The 23,026-nt window shown below is 40.5% G+C and overlaps 1 long non-coding RNA gene across 1 annotated transcript; it reads right to left on the reverse strand.

The window, feature by feature from the left end:
• Window positions 1-589: 589 nt before the first annotated feature.
• LOC137470790 (uncharacterized) lies at window positions 590-21,364 on the reverse strand. Its single transcript, XR_010997252.1, has 2 exons — window positions 19,497-21,364; window positions 590-824 (listed from the first exon to the last, which is right to left on the reverse strand). It is a non-coding gene; the product is annotated as an uncharacterized lncRNA (long non-coding RNA).
• Between the last annotated feature and the right edge of the window lie 1,662 nt (window positions 21,365-23,026).

Consider the following 23,026-nt stretch of genomic DNA (forward strand, 5'->3'; position numbering starts at 1 on the left):
GGTGCATTTAAAACTATTAGAGGTATTGTAGAAGCATCTTTGGCTAGAGATGGGAAATACATCTCCTGAGACAGCCGGTGAGAGATCATACTTTAAAAGGAAGGAGAGGGAAAGATACTTTTTCAGAGGTGATCATCTACAATCACAGACTTGCTGCAGGTCCAAACCTTGCCAAAAGAGCATGAAGCACCTGATTTTCACCTAGTTATGGACTGAATTAGCTCTGCCCCACTGCTTTGCACCTTCCAACTGTTTTCCATGATGTTATGTTGAGGAAGCTTTGGTGAAGTTCATTTCCTAGTCTGGCTTTGTGGGCAGATGTAAGTGCTCAACCATGGTTTCTGTTGACTCCCTTGGAAAAACACAACAGCAAAGCAAGTAGACAGAGTTTGCAATTCATCTGATCTCACATAGCTACAAACTGCAGCATTTCTGTGTCATTATCAGTTCAATTAATATGAACTATGATAAGAAACTGTTATGGAAGATTTAATAGGTAATAAAAAAAAGCACAATTTTTTCAATAATATCAATTTAAGAAAACAAAAGACAACTGATTGCTCTGCTGTAATGAAAATACATATACGTGGCAGTTTCAGTAATGTTTTGTTTTCTTTTTCCATTAGATCTGAGAGAATCAAGAGTTTCCCTGGTGAATGTAACTGACTGAGTGATTTCACTTATTCCTTCTTTGGACTGGATTAAGTTGCTGCCATCTGCTTAGTGTCCCAAGTACTTTTGAGGAAAATTCTTTTCACTCAAATGGTTACGTAATGGTACGTGGTCTCTTGCCATCCTTGAATGCAGTCACTGAAAAGACAGAGCTAAAAATAGAAAAAAAAATAGTTATGATCACCATCAATTGCTGTGTTCTGTCTTCTTTTAAGTCTGCCCTGCAGCAGGCTGTTAGCTCCTTTTAAAATCACCTTCCTTTCTACTTCTACTCCTAAAGACCAAAAGTACAACACTGACCACATAATTCCATTCACCTGCTTTTTTACTGAGCCCTGGATTTTTTTTGACTTACATGTATTGTCCAACAAGTCTTGGTATGAAGTTTTCAGGAGATGTAAAACTCAGTTTTTCCCTTGATAGCTCAGTCATTTTTCTAGCATCACTTAAATATTTGTCTCATTTCTCTGCTGGATCTGTTTGGTGCTAAACTGTATCCAGGGGTTTGTTATGCCTTTGTTATTGAGGTTAGAATCCTTAACTGCTATGCATTTCCACCAAATGAAAGATCTTAGTAAATAGTCAGAGAATTATTTAGGTCATGCTTTTTACATCTTCAGGTGTTAATGGCCCATCTTACCACTCCTGGATTCCTGTCCAAGAATGCAGTTTTTTAGCCCTATAATTAATAAGTAGGGAGGGGAGATCATCTCTCCATACTGGCTTGATATGCACCACCTTCCTTTTTCATAGCATTGCACAGAAAACTAATCCTCAGCTGTGTGTGCACTATGACTCCCAAATCCTCACATATTTCCAAGCAGCAGACAAACTAAAGCTTCAAGTACCTTGATACAGCATCTAGAGTTCTGAAAGATACATAAAAACCTAAAAATCAAAATAAAGAGAAGGCATCAGGGAATATGAGTCCATGCCAATATATGTATAATCTCATTGCACCCCATCTCCATTCTTGAGAAGTTGCCAGTAGCACATTAAGCAATACGATTGTTATCTGGTTTGGATGTTTCAGTCAGTTCTTCACCTGCTTCCTGAGGGTGGAGAACTGCCTTTGGACTATGGGGTTTTTCTTTTGCTGGAATTCTTGTTTAGATTTATTTTTCATAAATGTTTCATCTGCCCTACATGTATTCAGGGAGGACAAAGCTGGGCGACAAGCCTCTTACACATGGTGTGGAAAGCACTGAGGCTTGGGATGCTCATTATTCCCATAGGAGGTCAGCTCCATGGTTTCCAACAGGCTGCCCAGAAACATCTGGCTCTCCTACAAGGCCAGAGTTTGTCTGTCAGGCTGTCTGAAGACTACTGCTAGCTGGATGTTCACTGGACGTTAGCATCTGTTCAAGAGTATTGAGCAACACCTTGCAACAGCTGGAGTGAAAATGCCAAGTTACATTCATAGACACTTCAACAGGAGTGCAAAATGTTAAGTACTACAATTGCAATGTGGGGGAAAGGCTAATACTGCTATAATTCCCATTGAAAATGTCTGCAATGATCACCTGAAGTTCAATGCTTTAGCTTCATCACATCATCTGCAAAAATGGATGTTTCTTTTAACAAAGTAACAGCAATTCTCCATGACAAATCACATGGAGAATCCCAAATGTTGAGTGGAAAGTCCTGTCAACAAACATCTTTTACTCAGAGTACCATGAAACTGAGTAAAGAACACATTAAAGGTATTATAGATAAGAAAAAAACAGTTGGAAGAAAAAAATAAACCAGGGACAAAATAAAGTTGCTTCTCATTGGTCACTGGCTTCCAAGTAAAATTTAAGTGTTTACTACTGCAAGAGACATTGTTATTCCCATAAATTCATTGATAGGGCTTTTCTTGCTGATGCCGATTATTAATGGGGATCCTCCATTAATGATCTCCATCATTCATCATCTTTCTTTCTCCATTAACCTCTCTTTCTGTTCACTCCTCCAGGCTGTGAAAAACCCAATGGACTAATATAGTGTAGCAATTTTTAAAAGCCCCAAGTCCCTTTTAAAAAACCCAACACTTTCCCTATCTGAGGAGTAACAAGAGAAACTTTTATTTCACCCCAGGACTCACTCACTCCATATGACACCTATAAACAATAAATCAAAGCACCAGCATCACCCTTCTAACCTCTACTACTGCTCATACTGGGGTAATTTAAAAAGCTCTTTTTAATTTTTTTCATAAATATGAAGTGACAGCCGAAGAATACAATGGACCGGCATAGATGCATTTGGTATCATTGTAAAATGAAATTTATAAGGCTAATCCAGTTACCAACATTTTAGAAGTTGGGAAACTTTCTGTCCCAGATGGCTTAACAGGTGACTCCTATAAATTACACAGTACATTACAGCAGCATCCACCAGTCTTGTTAGAATGAGGAGTCAGTCAGCATTTCCATTATAAACTTGTATTTCCAAAGTTTATTAGATAGCCATAAAAACATTCTCTAAGCTGAGTCTTGGCACAAAGTGGATTTTCACCTTATGAACAAACTTTCTGTGTTACAGAAAGCACAATCATCTGAAACTCACGTTTCAAATTAGATCAAAATTTTCAAAGCTGATTAAAACCAAAACCTCTGAAATTTTTAGAACTCCTCTTGCCCTTCCTGCTTTGTAACTGAGGATATTAAGTTTAACAAGGTTTTGTTCCTTTATGACCTATGATTTCTTGCTAACTGATCCTGAAGGGAGGTAATTGAATTTGCAACATGATAATTCCTTTCATAACAATGCACCAGAACATCATAAAGGGAATCCTACACCACATTCTAACAGAAGGAGATCTAAAGCTATGGTGAAAGGAAAAAAAAAAAAAGGCAAATACAGTCTCTGAAAAAAACTTTTGTCTGTAGTCTGATTCCCTGTTGTTAGGTGCAATAATTAAGGTGAAATAATTATAATTAAACAACACCTGAACATTTAAGGTGGAAATGAAGTGGAAATTCTAAACACCTCTACATTTCATGTATTTCTCATTCTAATCTGCACATACTGACATTTAAACATGCACACAGCAGACTTAATCCCAAATAGCTCCGAAATGGCACAGGCACAGAAACAGGACATATTTCTGGGACACATGGTGATTGTTCAATATGTAAAGTATTAAAATCACTTATGTTGGTATGTGTGAAAGTTGAAGCAGATAACAATGTGAATTCTGTGCAATTTAAAGCTTCTTTGCTTAATGCAAGGAGCTCAATTGGTATAGCTCAGACATTTGTCCCCACACTTCAGTTCAGTCTGCCTGTGTAACAGAAGCATCATCACGCCGGAGGTAAATGGGCACCTCACAGACCACGGCCCCTACAGACCCTGGCTCTCATGGACCCACACCAGCCACATCATGCATGTTGAGCGTGGTGCTATTACCAGTCCCACGGGAGGACAGTCAGCATCAGACAGCTTTTAGAGGATCTTCTGGATCAGCTAGTGCCTGCTCACATGCCTGCCCCACTCTTCCAGATGACGCAAGAAGGCAGAACCACAGCCCTGTCTGTAATGTGCTTACCACACCTGTCTCTTAAATTTTTGAGGGGAGTTGACTGACTGCATGACTAACACCTGAAGTTGCTATTGTGGTTCAGTCCTTCAAACACATATTTTCTCTGAACAAATAAAATATTTCATCAATTTCTAAAGGACAGTTCACATGCAGACATGCTGGCTCAGGTACACGTGTTGGCGAGGTCTGGGTTATTTCCACACTGTCAGTCAGGCTGCACAATATTCTATTTCTTCCTCCAACCTAACTGCAAAGTCAGCTGAAGTCTATGGAGGGCATCTTTCTTTTACACTTTGACTTCACCTCACTGTCATGGAGGAAGGTGTGGCAATTTAGAGCTTTGCATCTGCTTTGTACTGCTGTAATTCCTTACAGGAGGACGAGGCAGTTCAGTGGCAATTTGAGCTGGTCAGGCAGTAACAGGCAAGACTCCAGAGTCTCCCACTGAACAGGATGCATTAATTTGTTGTAAGAACAAATAAAACAGAATAACAAATAAACAAACCAGAAGTACAGATGAGACATGTCACACTGATAACCTCACTCCCCAGGCTGACAGCAACAAGACAAGAGAAACTCCCTTGACTTCCTCAGTGCTACATCAGCTCCCACCTAACCTGTGCTCAGCCACTCTTCTTACTGGGGTTTTGCTCCTTCAAATCACAACATTAATAATTTATGCTACACAAAATTTACAATATTTAAGTGCTTTCGGAAGAATGTAAGTGAAACAGGTTTCTGTTTACATTTTAGCTTCATACCTGAGAAATCCCACATCAGTGATGCCAGCTGTTCTTTGCTACAGATTGCATCGAGCCTTTGCTTTGCACTGCCTCACGCACAACTTGTGCGAAGTACCCTCCCTCACAGACTGAATTTATCTCTCTCCATAGCAATATAGGAAAGATAAAGAAAAAGATAGGGTAACTGTTGACAGAGCACAGACACATCATCCTCACAGTGTTTTTATTTTGGTTGCATTCTGGTAAAATCACCATATTCGAGCCATGTTCTGATATGACAAAATTGCTGTCAACAAGTGGTCTGGGAAAGGCATAATGAAGGTCAATCCCAACCAAGGGAATATTTCACATTCTTCCTGGCCCAGAAGGCTTCCCATAATCTGAAAGATCCACAGACAAAAGAAGCTCTTTCCCATGTGACTCCTAAACTTCTGTTAGCCTTTGGTTTCCTCATATAAATACAGAAACAGGAGATGGCATGCAACCTTTACAGTGAGAAGAGTTTTTACAGTCTCTATGGGCAGAACAATGTTGGCTTAGTATCTTTCACTTTTAGAGAGAACTATATTCCTCTTGAGATTACTCCTCTGCGTTTTTTTTATCTAAGGGATGTGAGAAGGGCAATTAAAAGGACATACTTGTCTGCAGCTACTCCCTAAACCCTAGCTACAAGATCTATATGTGTCACCCCTTGATCCACACTATTTTTCATTGCTGCTTTTGTTGACACTGTCTAGGTAGTGCTAAGTCCTACAGCTCTGCTGATTTCCTGTGGAAGACAAGACATTGATTTCAACAGGCTAAATGACTGATGGACTTTGGATTTCATGCTCTGCAGCTTTTTCATGCATGTTTTTCGCTTTCAGCTTTATAGGGCTGTTTCATAAATGGCATCTCCATTCTTTCCAGCTACCAAATACTTCTGACTACCGAGTTTTCCCCTCCCTGTTTCCAGAAGAGGCAGAACAACCTTGTAACTGGCTTTTTATATTAAATTATTTAATTTTATTTTCTACCTTTTTATTACAGATGGAAAATATAATATTCCTACCACAATAATTCAGCTGTAGACACAGTGTATATGGAAGAGTCCATCTAGCAGCCACTTTATAGTCCCTGTACCAAGGCTGGGACTTAATGCCCACCATAATGGGGTTGACAAAGACGTCATGGAGGATATGTTTTTGCACTTTTATTGTCTTGGGGGTTGTTCACTTTACCCCAAAAGTTTTGGATGAGAAATTGAGAATTTATTGAAGACATGATGTGGTTTTCCATCCTAAGATATGTGGGTTAGCTTTAAAGGAAAATTTTGCCTCAGGTGATTTTGGATCAGCAAGTGATTCACCCACGGACCATGTCAGCAGGTCATCAGTGGCCATGACGACTTCTGAACTTCATTGGGCTTCCTTGTTTTGCAAAATTTAAACAGTGCTGTGCTTCCTGGTTAAAAGGAGCAGCACCATTTTTCTTAAAACCATCATAAACTAATAAAACATCAGCAAAAAGAAGTACTGTAACCATGGCTGAATTAGAATAATGTCTAAGATAAAAAAATCCCCCCTTGTTTCTGAATTGCTTTCCACACAAATAACACCTTGCTAATCAACAAAGCTCAAAAAGATTCATTAAAGGTGAGATTTTGGCCATCCGACTGCAATGTACTCAAGCCATCTGCTGATTAAAAAAAAAAGAGTAAAAGGAAGGCTTCTAGGAGAATATTTTACCACATTTTCAGAAGCCTTAAATCTATAGTTTAGTTGGCTACTTGGTGGCCGTGCCTTACTGCATGTTTAAGTACTTACTTGCCGTTTCCACCTTGAATTCAACAAACTTCTGTTTAGCAACCAGAAATGCCATTTTTGACAAGGAGAGGAACCAAACAGATGTTCAATTTTTCTGAGTAAAATTTCTAATTTCTGTGGTTTCTTGAACTGTATGGGCTAATTTAAAGCACTGGAGCCACTGGAAGATAAGAATCATTTTATGATGGAGGTTTTGAATACCTACAGAGGTCTTTGGTCCTTTATGCAGGGACAATGAGTGTGCAGCAAACTTCAGTGTTACTGAGAAACTTAAAGAAAGAATAGCTGCTTGGATTTTTATTTTTACACAAATGAGCAATGCAGAACATAAAGTTCCTCCAAGCTTTGGCAAGAGCTCACAGGTAGAGCACATGGCAGGACATCCAAACCTACAAGTCATCTCTAGTAGCAGGCTCAGCTCCTGGCAATTGCAAGTGCCTTACTTTCACTCCACAAAAGAAACCACCGTGCTCCATCCTCTCTTCTGCTTGTTCCACGGTACATGAACAGACTGGGGCACTCACCAAGCCTCCACTGAGGCTCAACACTTGTCATGCCCTTGTCACATACAGTCTGTCACTTGTCAGGCATCCAGACCAGTACCCATAGACAGGCACTAGGGCATTGGTGTATTTCTTTGCTTAAAACCATCACTTAAGCCTGTGTTTTCCACTTTATCTACTTGTACACTCTACTTTTATCCAGCTGGATAGAGCAATCCTGTTTAGAAACTTTAAACTTTTTTAAAACTTCCAGTTTTTAATAACTAACAGCAGTGATCACCCTTGGGTTTGGATACCTTTGTACATGTGTGTAAATATACAGATGTATGCATATGGTTGAGTGCATGTAACCAGTCTGACTTCATGTGTATGCTGTGAGCAAATATGTTAAATACCAAATAAACAGAGTAGAACATCTAATTCCTACCCCAAAGAAGAAGCTGAATAAAGTCATTTAAAAGATAGCACAGAACCCAAAGAATTAAACTAATGTTTTGCAAATATTTCCCTCATTACTCACTTGTTTACTGTGATTCTTAACCTAGTTTTCCACAATTGTGCTTACCCTGTCTGTCCTGTCTGTCCATCAGTTTACCCTAATTGCATTTGGCAGACAGTAGACATCTTAGAGGACACTCACACATATTTGCTGAAAATCTGAAATGTCTGATGGAAACGGGAGAAGAATTCAGCTGTTGTTTAATCTGTTTGGCAGCAGATAGCCAGTCCACAGCCATATGTTCTCTAGAAAATTAATATGTATGTGTCTCTGATCATCACACAGAGTGTCTTCCTCAACAGCAGAAAAAACATAAGAGAGTTTAGAGTACTGTGGAGGGACAATAGACCAGAGGCAGAATTGACTGTGCTGTTGCAGAGGTAGACTGGCAGTATGGACAGTGCTCAGAAGGGCAGGAATAGAATTTACTGCCTTGAGATAAGGCATACAAGACACAGGACAACAAGCCTAAATTAAACTGCTAATTCTGCTTCCCAGGGAGTATCGATCTTTGCGCAAAAATACTAAATCCCTTCCCTCAGATCAGGCTTCCTCCAGTGCTCAGGTTCCTCATCCTCTCACCATGGAAGGCCTCAACTTCCACACCTGCTTCCCAGGAAAAATTTTGTCTGGGAACTGCCAGAAGTCTCGTATGCTGCTTGCACCAGGAGAGAGAGAGCACTTGGCAGCCTCTCGCTCAGCTCAGATATCTCAGACTGTGATATGTCTGGATCACACCAGCTCCTGGGACTAAATCCTCCAAGTCACTCCCACACTTGAGTTCCTTCCATGGCAGTGAAGTGCATCTCCTCCAAGCCCCTGGCTTGTTCCCTCCAAAATATTTCTTCCTTTAATTGGTCTTGGCTTAGGAATGAGTACAAATAAATCCATTGATATCAACTTAATGCTCAGCATCTTAATACATCAAATCTTTATATGACTAAACCTAAACTCTCAGAGATACAATGTAAAGCTAGTCAATATCCATAAATCCAGCAGTTAAAATGAAAACAATGTAGTAGAGAAAGAGATTTAACCATATACAGAATTGCTGAAAGTAATTCATGCTGTCCACCCAACTACCTGCCAGCGAGGTTGTAATTCAGCTGACAGCGTTCTCAACAGATGTTGTCTGACTGTCAAAAAAAAAAAATGTCTGGGTTCATTTCCAATATAGAAATGGAATGGAAATAAATATGAAATATTTTGCCATCTGTTACATTGCTGAGTCACTAGAGAATATTATCCCCAAATGTGCATACTTCTAGATTAATTGGTCTATAGCTGTCTGGCAACTAGAATTCAAAAAAAATTCTCCAAGGCATGATTCCACCACATTACAGGAGATACATGGAGATGATTGCTGCAAAGAGAAATACTAGGCCGAGCACTAGGAGAAGAAATCCTTGATGATATTGTGCTGTCTTGTTATACATTAATTAATTCACAGATTTTTACAATGAGCCTCCTGAGACTCTGTAAATATTGTGTCTTCAACCAAATCACTTCTTGCCTGGACTTGGTGCACAGTCTGTGCTTGCAGGGATCTCTGCGTGCCACACAGCAGGGTGGGATTGGGGGTGAAGAAAGGAGAAAGAGGGATTTCTCCCCAAAGAGAAACAGGGATTTCTTGGGGTGAGACTTTGCACTTATGTGCTGCTTGAATGCGAGCCCCTAGTGGGAGCAGCATAAGGCTCCAGCCAGTATGAAGTCTCCAGGAGCCACAGATTATGCCAAGATAATTCATCCACTTCAAGTGACTGTGACGGTACCCAGAGGAGCACTAAGGCTCCTCACCTTCATGCCATTTTTTTCCAGGGTGTTAATCATCACACCTTGTCTCACCGGGACGTACATGCCTGGCACTCTTGGAGGTGCCTTGCAGTGCACAGGATTTCAAATGACAGTTGCCAAGGGAAGTCATGGCAGCCTAGGAGGGTGCCATACCTGGGATGGCCTGGCAGCCTCCATCGTGTGTCCTGCCTGCATGAGGCTGGAGGAACCTCTATGATTTCTCTTCCAGTTGATAATTTCCCCTAAGCGGTGAAGTCTTTTACCTGATGGACATTCTCACATGGCATGAAAGGATCAGGATCACCTGCTCAAGGGTTCCATCACCTTCTCAGAGCACAGTAAAACTCCCCAATCTTTTTCAGAAGATAATGGATAATTTTCAACACCAGCATAGCATGATAGAAACTGTAACCTCTCAGCTAGATCTCCTCTAGACAGGAGATCAGTCCTCTTGCAACTCACATGAGACCAACATGAGGTGTTTGCCCATATTCTGCTTCATTATATGGGGCACTTTTTCAAGTCAAGCATTAGGCCAAGGTTACCATTGTGATATTGAGATGGAAATCAATAGCCTGCACCAAATCTGTCTCAAACCACGCCCACTATCTACCTATCTGTGCTTTACCCCATTCAAATGAAGATGTGCTTGGCAGAGAAAAGCAACCTGATGGCACAGTAGAACTGACTCTTTAGAAGCCCTCTTTTCTACTTCTTAATATTATTTCCACATGATCATTTTTTGTTGCTAATTGCTAAATTACACCCTCATCCATTGCAGGAAAAGTCAAAGAGAGCAAGCGAGCTGGGACTCTGGCTCACACCCAGACAGCCTCTGGGGTGAGGACAGTTACAGCCCAACTTATCCCTGTGAGAGCAATTAGCTACCAACCAGGATGTACCAGAAATACGGCACAAGAGCACACTCCTCCAAGGCCATGGGCAGCTTCAGATTACTTTGAAATCAAAGGGAAATGTGAAAGCTAAAATCTCTCATCCGAGCTCATACCTGTAGTTTAGATAATCTCTATAAAGACTCTACATTTATGTAGTCAAAAAGCTAAAAACCTACCACTCTTCTCAATTCTAGCAATGTGAAGGGTGGTTGACTACTTAAAGGAATTACAAACCATCCTAGACATTTTTGAAAGTAATGTGACATTTAATACCATAAACTAAAGTTTGAGAACCATCCTTTTTGCAATGACGACATTTTATGAGTTGTATTTCAATGAAGTGAACTCATTTAAAGAACATGAATTTGTTGACTGAGGTTTTTCTGCTATAATATTGATTAACACGGTTGAATGATGCAAAAGGTCCTAACCATTCAGTTTAAAAATGAGGCAGATAAAGGCATCTGTTCACATACCTGTAACCTAAAGTACTCCTAGTGATAAGAGAGTCTTGAGACCAGGCACTAGAAGCAGAAAATACTGACAAGAACTTGGCCTATTCTGTTTACTTGATGCACACGGTCTCAGTGAATTGAACAGAAAGAACAGACAAAGGCCAGGACACAGAAAAGAAGATGTGGTCAAAAACAACCCACCTAGGTTACACCAGGAATCAATAACATTAAACAGAAGAAAAAGGCAGTATTACACCAAGGGAGAGGGGGCAAGATGGGGGAGAAGAGCAAGTCTTAATGAATAAAGTAAATCGTGCCAACTCCCCAGAAAGTAAAGATAGCTCAGACAAAATTTCCAAGGTGTTTGTAGAAAAATGCAACAAAGAGAAAGAATTTAAAGAAAGCAGGGATGGTAGCATGGGGACACTAAGAGAAAAAGAAGCAAAAGATCCATCAGAAAAGCAAAGGTCTGTAAATATTCAACAGGAATGATGGTGTAGAGAATAGCCCATATGCACTGAGGTTTTGAAAGAGAAGACTCAGCCAAGTTTAAGTCAATTATTCCATGTGAGCGTCATCATCCCAAAATTCATCATTTGCATGTTTGGTATGTCTTGGAATTGAAGTAAACCTTTCCTTACCCTGGTCATAAGTATATTGTTTAACAGCAAGAACTCATTCATCATCAGACCAGGTTTGCCTTTTGTCACATGACCAATGTTGTAGCTCTCATGCCCAACTTTCCCTGCATTCTGAAGTAAAAATAGATCAAGGTTCTCAGTTTCCCTAAGGTGCTCATGAACGCTGTTCTGCATAGTGTCTTCTCACAGAAGGTTTGTTCATTATTACCTCATCCTACTGCAAAGAGAGCTTCTTCAAGGATCTTGCTCTTCCCTCTCTGCTAAAGTTCCTATCCTCTTTTCCATCTTTGAGTTCCATATGGCTATCACCTCCCACAGGATATCCAAGCAGTTTTGGACCATCATGGCTGTCTCCTCTTCCAATACTTTCAGTCAAGACAAGACTGTGCTTTGTCCCACTCCCCCTGTCCAGCATCAAGTCTTACCCACTTTGCTACCAGGGAAGTGTTGATGCTGAGGCAACAAGATAATGCTTGAGCTACACCAAAAGCTGTAGCTGTGCAGAAAGAAGGAGTTACTTTGTAGCAGGGTATATGAATGAACCACTTTTGAGAAATCAGCAAATCTAGTGGAACAAGATAATTGCAAAAGCTAACCACTGGCCATTTGAGCATACAATCTTATAGAGCATGCACAGGAAACAGAGGTGAAAAGTCCAAGCCTGAGGAACACTTCTGAGCCTTCATTCAAAAATGACCACCAGGAGGCTGACAACCACCTCGTGCAGAAGGCTATAAGGCATGTACTACAAGGGCTTACATAATCATTAGAAACTATGTTGTAATATGAAGGGCAGGAAAGTATAATGTGCACATTAAGTAAAAAAGTATAAAATCTAGTGCTGTGCGAAGAAGAATGGATGAGTGTTTTGTGGCGGAGCTATCCCCCTCACTCCCAGCGTCAAATAAGCGAATACCTGCTCTATAGGCCTTATACTACGGGGTACTGTTTTCTTGCCTAGCTTTTTGGCATCAATATCTAAAATAGAGTTTAATTTTTTTCCCCCTTAAATGCAGATGTCCAGGGTAGGGTCTCTGTTCTTGGGTAGCAAACATTGTCTTTTCCTACAAACTAACTTTCAGAATACACCAGGTAAGTAAGGTATCCTGTGGATGCACAATAAAAGATCTAGGATGAGTCACTTCACTCAGAGGATATCTCTTAGAGCTTAATAACTCATTATATAGGCTTTGCAAAGGCAAGTGCTCTAGAGGGCTGGATTGTGGATTTTTTTTCCTTCATGGGACTTTATTTGCCACATGCACACATGCATACAGTGTACAGGGTTTAAGTGTTTAGTGTACAGGTCTAAAGTGTTCCTGTTGGTGATACTGGTGATGAGTTTCTTCTTGTCTTGTAGAAAGGGAAACATCTGAATTCCTTTTCTAACCCCAGTCACAATATGTCACACTCTTTTTATGTTCTCCCCACAGCATTCACTGCAGTCATTGCTGGGTATTTGCCCTGTGGCCCAGTCCAGCATAACAGTCCAGCATAACAACTCTTGCATTCCTGCCTCCCCATATCCAATATTCTGGGAGTGGACACGGCAGCTTTCCAATGTTTACAGCCTGTGCCTGTGTGCTGTTTCTGCCTGCTAGAAAGGGTCAGCCTGACTCTCACTGGCCTGGATGTATACAAGTCAACAGGATTCCCTAGAACAAGAACTTTAAAAAAGGCAGTGACATTTTATTCACTGCAAGAGACAGATGCAGCATGATAACAGGTACCCAGCAATGTGCTGGAATTGAAGGTTTTTAAAATTAATCTGGACAGTGCTATGTCTGACCTGATCCAGAGGTGGCAACAGTCCTGTTTTCACCAGGCAGTTCCCACCAACATCACTTTCAGTGGTGTTCTCATAATTTTAAACTGGACACTTGAAGAAAAAGGACAGCCCCGAGGTGGCTTTCAGTCACTGATAGGGAATCCACCTTTCCAGTTGTGTTTGTCTCCTTTATTAATTCCTGTAGCTTGCATCAAAGACACAGTCTGTCTGTCTCTTTGATACTGGACCTATTGGGGAGAAGTTCTTGGCAGACCCCTAAATGTCAGTGCTTGTGTCTTCTCAGGTTGCGCAAGATCAAGTTCATGGTGTTCTGGAGGGTTTTTTTAAATAAAGAATAGAATAGAACAAAACAGAACCTGAATGTTCAGTTGGCAAATACAGAACAATGAACCAACTCATAGATTATTACATAATACATGACATGGCTAAAATAAACATGTTCTAAATAGGTTAAATGCTTAAAAACTAAATAAGGCTGGAATTCATGCTTCCTTTTTAGATGTAGTCCCCTAGGAATGTCAGTACTCATGCTAATTTAGAATGCTTACTTAATGCTGGATATTTTTTCTCTAAGAATAGTGAATCTTTCTATAAATTGAACAAGCAAAGGTGCACTTGGAAATGGGATAAGAGAGAAAACTTAGCTACTAATGCCACAATGAAAGTCTCCTACTCTGATGTGTGTGAATGAAATCTCCACATGCTTGATTTCTAGGCTTTTTTTGGCAAATATGGTCAGCATGAAAGAGGGAGAGAAAAAAGAGGAGAAAGACTTTAAGGGAAAATAAGTAGAGTAGATCTGTGCAGCTTGTTTTACTCTGCTGCTGGTGAAATAATAATTTGTTTCCGAATAGCCCCACAGCTCCCAATAGCTCTGACTGGCTATTACTCCACTGTTCTGGCAAGTTGCTAATGGCTTTTCATTTTCTTTTATTGTCATCAAGAGTGTCTGGAGTTCATTAACAATTACAGGACTAGCCCCCATGCTTTTCAAACTAGATTTAGGAATATACGCAGAAGGGATCAGTGATTATAGGCTTTGCTAATTCTGTGGTAGCCCATCACAATCATTGGAAGAGTGAATAAGAAAAACAGCCACTTGGGAAGCTGTGAGAAGTTGTAAGTATGTATAATAAACCATTAGGAAAATGGAACATAATATCATTTTTTTTGGAAACTGTTGCATTTAAAAGTCCTATTAAGACCAAAAACAAACTAAAAAGGTAGCATTTTTGATAGCTATTAACTAAAAGAAAACCTTCTATTCTATGAAATTAAAATCAAATATTTGCACCCCTTCACACACTTTTTACTGACCATAAAGATCTAACAGTGGCACTGTTTACTTATAAGAGCTAATAAGACACAATCCTTTTCCTAAAGGGGAAAGAATGCATGCTGAAAACCCAGAGGACAGCTCAGGGAGCTGCTCACAGAGAAATTAGATACCACATAAAAATATTACATTGACTCAAACATAGGACAGAAGTAGAAAATATGGCCATTGAGGTTTTATTTTTTCTTCTATCACTTCTCAGCATGTAATATGTTTTTAAAGAGTCAGGAATGTACTGAGACATTTAATTCAAATTCTCAGAATTTAAAGACTTTATATGTAGCAGTCTTGATTGCTTCCATGCATTTTTCCTTACCTGTGAGTATTACTTCTAACCAGATATTGAACTAGACACTCCTACTCCAAATGCATGAAATGCTAATTGAAATGAAGCTGGATCCCAGTGAAGACTACTAGACTATGGAATAATCTCCCAGAAGAGGTGATGATAAACTGCTTCAGAAATGGAAAAGTGGACCAGACAAGGTACTAAGAAACATAATCATGAAAACAATCCCCTAAAACAGAGACAGCACCTTGCCTACCTTTAAGAGCTGATGTGGTATTCTGCAACTTGTAATCCTTTGCTCTCCCTGGGAAAGCATCTGGAAAGTATTAGACCTGCTCACCTGGTCAGTATGGGCTGACTTACTGACAGGCACTGGTCTTCTACAGATGGTGCAATTCACTTAACTGACCATTTCACTCTCATCTGAACCTGGCAACGAAGAGAGTACAGCATAGTAACAAATGACAAGTTAGTTGGGGACAGAAAAAGGAAATAGGAACAAGAGCTCATGGCTGTGCAACACTTCTGCCACCAATCTGGCTACTTACCACTGTCCCCTCACCCCAAAAGCCAGTTTCCACTCCTTGCCTTTGTAGTTTTCAGTGGTCCCACACTCTCCAGTGCTATTGCACAGTAGAGGAAAAGGGAACTCAGTGCCCCAACATTCTAAGAGGAAATTTCCCTAGAGTTACTAGAGGAGAAAACAGTGTTCCCAAACACTGATGAGCAACACTGGACACATTGTAGGATTGGACCAAAGGGACAAAATGCCTGTTGAGCTACATGTGAGCAGATACTAGGGGCTTAAGCTGTGGCTGACTGAATTGAACAAAGCCTGGGAGGTGAGAACATGGCCATTACTACAATAAGTCTACATGTTTTGATCTAGACTATAAGGATGAGCATTATCAGGAGAAGCGATCAGGGCACACACATTCCCCTGGAGATTAATCACTGTTTGGAAAGAGCTGAGGGACAGACAGCCTTAGGGCATTAACCCCAAATGGCCATTAATCCCCTAAAATGCCATCTACCCATACCTTTGTCACTATTAAAAAAATAAAAAAAAAAAAAAAAAAATAAAAAAAAAAACCACAAACTTTGAAAGGGAAAAGGACAGACTGAAAATCAGAAAATCAGTATTTTCTTCTTCTTTCCTGCGGGGCAGTTCTGATGTGTGCAACAAGCCAAATCAATCAAATATTGAAGTATTGAATTTTCCCTTTTCCTCCTCTCTCTTAAGAATAAAAGTAAATACAGAAATTTCAACTATAAGAAACTGAGAGGAAGAGACAGACTGAGATACTGCTGGGCTTTAAGCTGGTGTATTTTATCCATTAAAAGGCCACATCAATCTGACCACTGTGATCAGTTTTTGAGATTCAAAATAGAAAAAATTATCCTTGTACTAGGTGCAACTGACTCCCAAGATATCTGTATACACATAAAGTGAAATAATTAGACCTTGAATGAAAAATCTTGACAGTACAAAGAAAGACCATGATCTAATATCAGAACAAAGTTAACAGATGTCATTAAGTGAGACGATTAGCCGATGACGGAAGGTCGCACCCAGTTTACTTTTCACAGTTGACAGATCAAAGTTATTCCTTCAGTTTGAGCAAAGACTAAATACAGTTACCCTAGGAAAATCCTTTCACATAACATTAAGTCTCTCTCCGTCTTGTGTTTCTTAGACATGAATTGTCAGGAAAAATACTAGTGAAACAGTACAGAGCAAGGGCAACCAGCTCATGTCATAGTGAATGGAAATCCCCTTAGTAGTAGGTAAAAATAAATGTGTAATTGTATCCAGTGGCCTTTACACTCATGTGAATCACATGCCTGAGATATTATAAACCTGACTCTAGCACAAGTTATGCAGCTGTGAACTGGGAGAAGCCATTAAGCCACATCCTGAGAGAGATTCAGCCCCCAAGGTCCCCTCTGATGCCAATTCTCATTGTCCACCCTCACCCACATTCCCCTCTCTGCCCCAACCCCTGCCTCGCTATCACTCTAATCCCATTATCCAGTGCTTGGGCACAAGGTCAAGAAGGACCATCCCCATTGCAAGTGGCTATGGTCTGGGTGACACTGGGGGTCTTAAGTGGTAGGGAAACAAGGTGACAGGTGGCCCAGGGAGAAGCATAGCTGCCTTTCCTCTTGTCAAGCCCCAGCCTGGTGCCCAGAGGCCACCCTGTACTCTGGTACAGGTTCCCTCAAGTCAGTCTCCACCAGTGTCAGGAGAGCAGCGCAGCATCACCACCAGCACTGAGGACACCACTCCTCAGCCAGGCATCGACCTCTCGTGCCCAGGTGGGCACCAGCATGGCTAATGCATGCTGCAAATAGCCACTCGGGTCGCCATAATTCCTTTTTTAGCATTAGATTTTTACATAGTATCTGTCCGAGTTTCGGATAGCTGCTGTTAGTGTTGGGTTTTGCTCCTGGTTTTTTTTTGCTTGTTCTCTAGAACTGGCAGAAAAAGCAATATTTAAAACTCAGATTTTAAAACTGACCTACTTCATGCCTTTTCTGTTACAAAGTGTGATTCATTTTACATTGGCTTTCACTTAGAGAGACTGAATTTTCACACATGCAGTCTTGAAATCTAGAGTGAAAAAACACACAGGAAATATCCTCACCTTCAGTAAATTCACTTTAGTCCAGCTGTGCATCCAATATGTGTCAATTTACTTAATAACACCATAATATAATATGCAATATGGTACAAGATTTATTTTCTTTTGTCCATTCAGTCTACAGGCTTGATTGGGTTGGTTTAAAAACTATGAGCCGTTATCTCAATGCTACCCACTTTTACAAGCTTTCAATAAAGCACATGCCCCATCTAAAGAAGAAGGAAACACCAGCCTCCAAATTAGTCACAGAACAGGTATTAAAAACATGCTCATGCAATAATAAATAAAGGGGAAAATAGCACATTTATACTGCAATAAATATATTCATAAACTCAGTGTGGTAGAGTTTCAATAGGCTGCAATTCAACTATTCTACAAAACCCAATGTCAGCTAAAGTTACCATTTGAATGCAGAGAGACTAGCATTAAAGAATGTTTTAAAATGCAGAAAGATTATGCTGGCCACTGCCCTGTGCAAACTGAGGGATTTGTTGCCTGCCAAACCTACTTCAGGATGAGAATCAAGACATTCAGACCCTGACAGGGAAGAATGATTGCTTCATTGTGTGAAGGTATTTCTGTTACATGAAGCATACCAGCAGGGTTCTTCATCAGAGAAGCGCACAGTGGATTATAAAATGTCTTAACACTGTGGTCCTCAGGAATTTCAGCAGTTATCAAAGTAAGAGGACCAAAGAAAGTGGTGCCTAACAGAGAAAAGAAAGGAAGGATTTAACCTTTGTCCTGAGGGTGATAAAATAGCATCACATGGCTGAAAATCAGTCTAACTTCAGCCATGTGATGCAGTTGACACAGTCGCTTTTGTGAAAGTTACAGGATGGCATCAGTAGTTGAAAGGTCATATTTGAAAGACTTTCTAAATTCACCATCAAAATACTGGCTGGAAGACTCTGTGAGGCCTTATTATGCGGCTACAAGTCAGAACCTATTTGTCCTTTTTTGCTCTGAAAGCCCTTGTAACATACCCAAGAGCAGCAGGCAGACCACAGGAACTATAGCACACAATTGGGACATTTGCTTGTGGTACAGGTAACATATCAAATCTTACCTCTCATTGCACAGAGCCATCTCCACCTGTCTCAGCACTTCTACCATGCCAGTTACAGCAGCATGTAGGTGGAACTATGTGCGGACTTAATTGGCAGGAGACAATTTCTAGAGGCATCACTAAAGACATGGACCAAATTCTCTGCACTGTGTTGGTGTTGGTGTTATTGGGAGAGCATAAAAATATGTTTGTGTGCTTCAATCTTCTTTTGAGGGAACATGTCCCTCAACGCAGCAGGAGCTCTGTCACCACTGTGGGTTCAAACAGACCAACTTTACTTGTGGAGTTGGTAATTGTTCTTTATTTCCTCTTCTCAAGACTGTTCTGCTCTTATCTTTCATGATCCAGTCCACCATGTCCTGTCCTTCTCCCAGTGGTTTCATGACTAAGTCTTCTTGTAGTTCTTCTCCTACCCAACCAGCCAATCTATCCATGCCTGTCTTGGCAAACCCAGCTCCTCACCACTCAGTCATGAGTGCTAACAAAGGTCATCTTCTACACCTTCTCTTGTAGTAATCTCATCTACTTGCAAACATGTGCCTTTTTCCTGATAATTCTCTCTCTCCCAACTTTTTATCTCCCCCTGTGTGACTCTCTAAATTACTCTGGCTCAGACAATTAGCCTGCTTAGCTTTCTGCTGAGATCCATGTGATCAGAACTCATTTCCTAAACTTTCCTTCTGAAGTTTTCCTGCTCTCCCATCATTACTGGTAACACCAAGAGGTTTTTCATAATTTACCCCACACTTTTGGAGACACCAACTCTTAAGAAATACATGATTCAGCTGTCTTTCACGTCTTACAGATAAATAGTGAGCTTCTTTTTAAACTCACATTTATCACAGGAACTTGGACAAATCCAAAAATTTTCTCCATGGTTTTGTGATCATATTCCTGCATGCTGACTCACATAGCATCAGATGAGAGTTCAAGATCCATGAGCATAAACTGCCACAAGTATCTTTAAAGGGGCACAACATAAATTTCTCACACAGTTTTTAGAATACTTCCTTAAGTGTCTCTAAAGGGGAACAGGCAGACATCCTGAGCTGAACAGCCTTAAGCAAACATTTTTCAAAAGAGTAGGCTGCCAGCCTAGGAGCAGTACTGAACTTCTGCATTTCCCTGAACCCAGAGTAACCTTCTTGAAAGCAGATGAGTGATTCCAGTAAAACTTTTCCCAACTTGCCCATACAAGTAAGAAGACTGCAAGATAGGTCCAGATCAATTCATTCTGCAGAACACCTTGAAAAAGTCCAGATGCATACAGAGGCTAGGAACTCCCCCATTGTGCTTTGAAATTATCCTTTTGTTCCCCAGAAATCTCAGATCTAATCAGTCAGCTCATGAAGAATGAAAGAAGGCAAATTTAGTCAGCCTTCTTCTGCCTATTTACAAAAGAGGTACAAAGTTGTGGAAGCAGTACAACCTTCCTGTGCCTGTGACCAGACCTGGGAAAGAATCCCATGTGCAGCTATGAGTGCAGTTCATTGCCTTGCCCCAAGGCAGCTCCAAGGTGGCTAGTAAGTGATTCCAGCAATGACAAGCAGTCCCTGACTGCTTTTCAGATTATTTTATGGACACACTGCCGGCTAGGGAGCTATTAAACCACAGGCCACCCAGGCCTTGCTGGATAGTAACCCTCGTCTGTCACTGCCAGTTCATCTCTTCATCCCGGATGATTTAGATCTTAGCTGTGCATCAGGCCCCACACCCCTGCTCTGGGCATGGCACTCAGTGCCCACTTCCCAGCTGGCTGCAGCTCGCACCACCACAGCACAACTGTCAGGCTTTCCCTGCCTCAGCCATCCAGTTCAGCTCTGAAGCAAGTAAATATCCCTTCAGTCTATTTCTGAAGGACATACTTCACAAAGGGCTCAATATTCTTCCCATCACAAGATTTTAGAACAAGAGGCTAATCCCAAATAATTTCCAAACAAACTTTCTCTTTCCCCTATTTTATTGCCAAGTCTGTTGTTTTCTAATGAAATTTTTAGGAGGAGGAATCTGCAATGCATCCCAGAACACATCTCTGTGCTTAAAAGAAAGAAAAGGAGCTATTAACCAGAGTAATGAATTAAAACTAATAAACACATCATTGTACCCAACATTTATGGAAAGGCTTCCTGTTGGAGGGAAAATCTGTGACCAGTTCAAAACATATTCTTCTTTTTTTAAGGAAAAATTATACTCTCAGTGTATCAAAAGTCAATTTTTATAGCCAGGTTCTAAATTTCTGAAACCTAAGATGTATTACGGGAACTTATAATATTAACTACATTTAGTGGGCGTTTTATTGTCCACACAAGCCATGCTATTAAAGAAAATATTTCTTTCCTAAGCTATATATATGTGAGTGTGTGTGTGCACATGTGCATGTATGCATGTGTCTGCTCTTAAAGAATTTCACATGGTCAGCAAAAGAGCTTTGTGTTTCATTTTTAAATGGATATAAATGCTCAGAAGATATTACACTAGATGCAAAAGAAAGAAGAAAGGGACAAAGCATTTGTGACTGCAAGCACCCAAAATAGTTCACAGTCTGCGTACTAGCAAGAATTGGTCATATACCTTGCCATAAGTTGTTGCTAGTTTTTGCCCACACACCAAGAAAATGTTTCAAGGGTCTGTGTCTCTTCAGACTTCTAACTTGGGAAATAGTTAGGAGTGGTTTCCATACAAAAAAAAAAAAAAAAAAAAAAAAAAAAGCAAGCAGATATGCTCACATTTAAAATGTGAGAGAAAAAAGCACAAGAATAAAAGCAATGTTTCTGCTTGAGCACGCTTCCCTCTGTGGCAGTCTGCATGGAAAGAAATAACAGCCTGTGTCTGCAGGCACTAGAGGGTTGGGAAATGCTAAAAGTACAGTCTGCAGAAAGTAGAGATGACATCTGTCCAGCAATATCACATATGAGGTGGTGAAAGGGATATGTCCAGCCACATTTTCCAACAAAGACACTGAAATGTTTACTCAAAATTCCTAGTCAAAATACTGAGAAGTGAGCTCTGCTTTCCTTTTTTCCCCTTTTACCAGTAACCTGGGAGGTTAGCTGTGCAAAGGTAGATCTCACAGCCATCTCAGACTTGTTCAACAGCAGCATGAAAGGAACATGGAAGGAAGCTGCTTGCTGCAAAAGTGGCAATCATGGATATATCCACTTACCATGGATACATCCCTTTACCGTGCACTCAGATCCAGATGCTGGAAAGCAAAGAAATGTTTGCCAAAAATTGCTGCTTTCAACCAGTTGTCTTCCTAGCACAGACAGAGGCCTTAGAAGTTGAAAACTGTAGATCTGGCATCACACTCAGTCTCAAAAGATAATAAAAATCTTGATGGTTTTTTGCTTTATTTTTCTTTTTCTGAGCCTGAAATGCAGTTGTTATCTCTTTAAAAGAAAGGCGAAGAGTGGCAAGCCATATCTCTTGTATACTTTCCTACTTTGTGTAAACCCTCTTGTTGTCTTATCTTAGCAGGGGATCTGTTGCACAACCACCACTCACAAAAGAAATCACAAGGTCATTAAAATCTTATGATCTGTATGTGGTGAAATTTCAACCAGCAACAATGAAAGTCTCTTCAGTGCGATCACACCGACCTGATTTCTTACAGAGGTTTCAGCAAAGCTCTGCTGTGAAAGGACAGAAAAATGTACCTGATAGTGCCACCACCATACAGACTGACCTAAGTTCATCTGGTGAGCCCTCCTCATATGCTCAGCCAGCCACAAACCCCAGTGTCTCACAGATTGAGCCATGTAAGAAGAGAAGCTGGTGCTGGGCTTAGTGAGTTCTGTACATCGGGGAAGGAGCTGTTTATCAGAGGATTGTCAGGGTGCCCCAGAGAGACAGTTTTCCTTACAGGTATTCTTTTACTCTTCTGCTCATCCTGGAAGTCCTCTCTCTTCTGCCATTGCCAGTTCAGGCTGTGTGCACTTCTTTCTTCTCACCCTTATGACACTGTTTCTTACCTGTCCACACACAGATGTGCACCCAAATTGCTGGCTGCAGCTCTTATGCCGTGGGCATTCAAACTGCCCAGCCTTGTACTTGCCTTTGTCCCAGAAAACAAACAAAAAACAACTGTCCTACAGCTATCAGAAATGGAAGGCCAAAGTTAAATCTGTCTTTCATAACAAAACTAAATCCAATTTATTGCTGAATTTAATGTGAAACTGAACATATATTATGGCTTAGAAGGAACATCAGCCTTACCACAGACAGAGCAGACCTTGAATATAAAGGTAAATCTCCTGAAGGTGAGGTAGGCAAGCAGAGCTGGGTTTATTATTCATATTTTTTGAGCTTGCAATGATGGGCTAGAAATCTCAAGTAAACATGATTTATTGGAAGATTTCTAATAC

The sequence above is a fragment of the Anomalospiza imberbis genome, chromosome 1 (genome assembly GCF_031753505.1).
Source record: "Anomalospiza imberbis isolate Cuckoo-Finch-1a 21T00152 chromosome 1, ASM3175350v1, whole genome shotgun sequence".
In the NCBI taxonomy this organism is placed as follows: Eukaryota; Metazoa; Chordata; class Aves; order Passeriformes; family Viduidae; genus Anomalospiza; species Anomalospiza imberbis.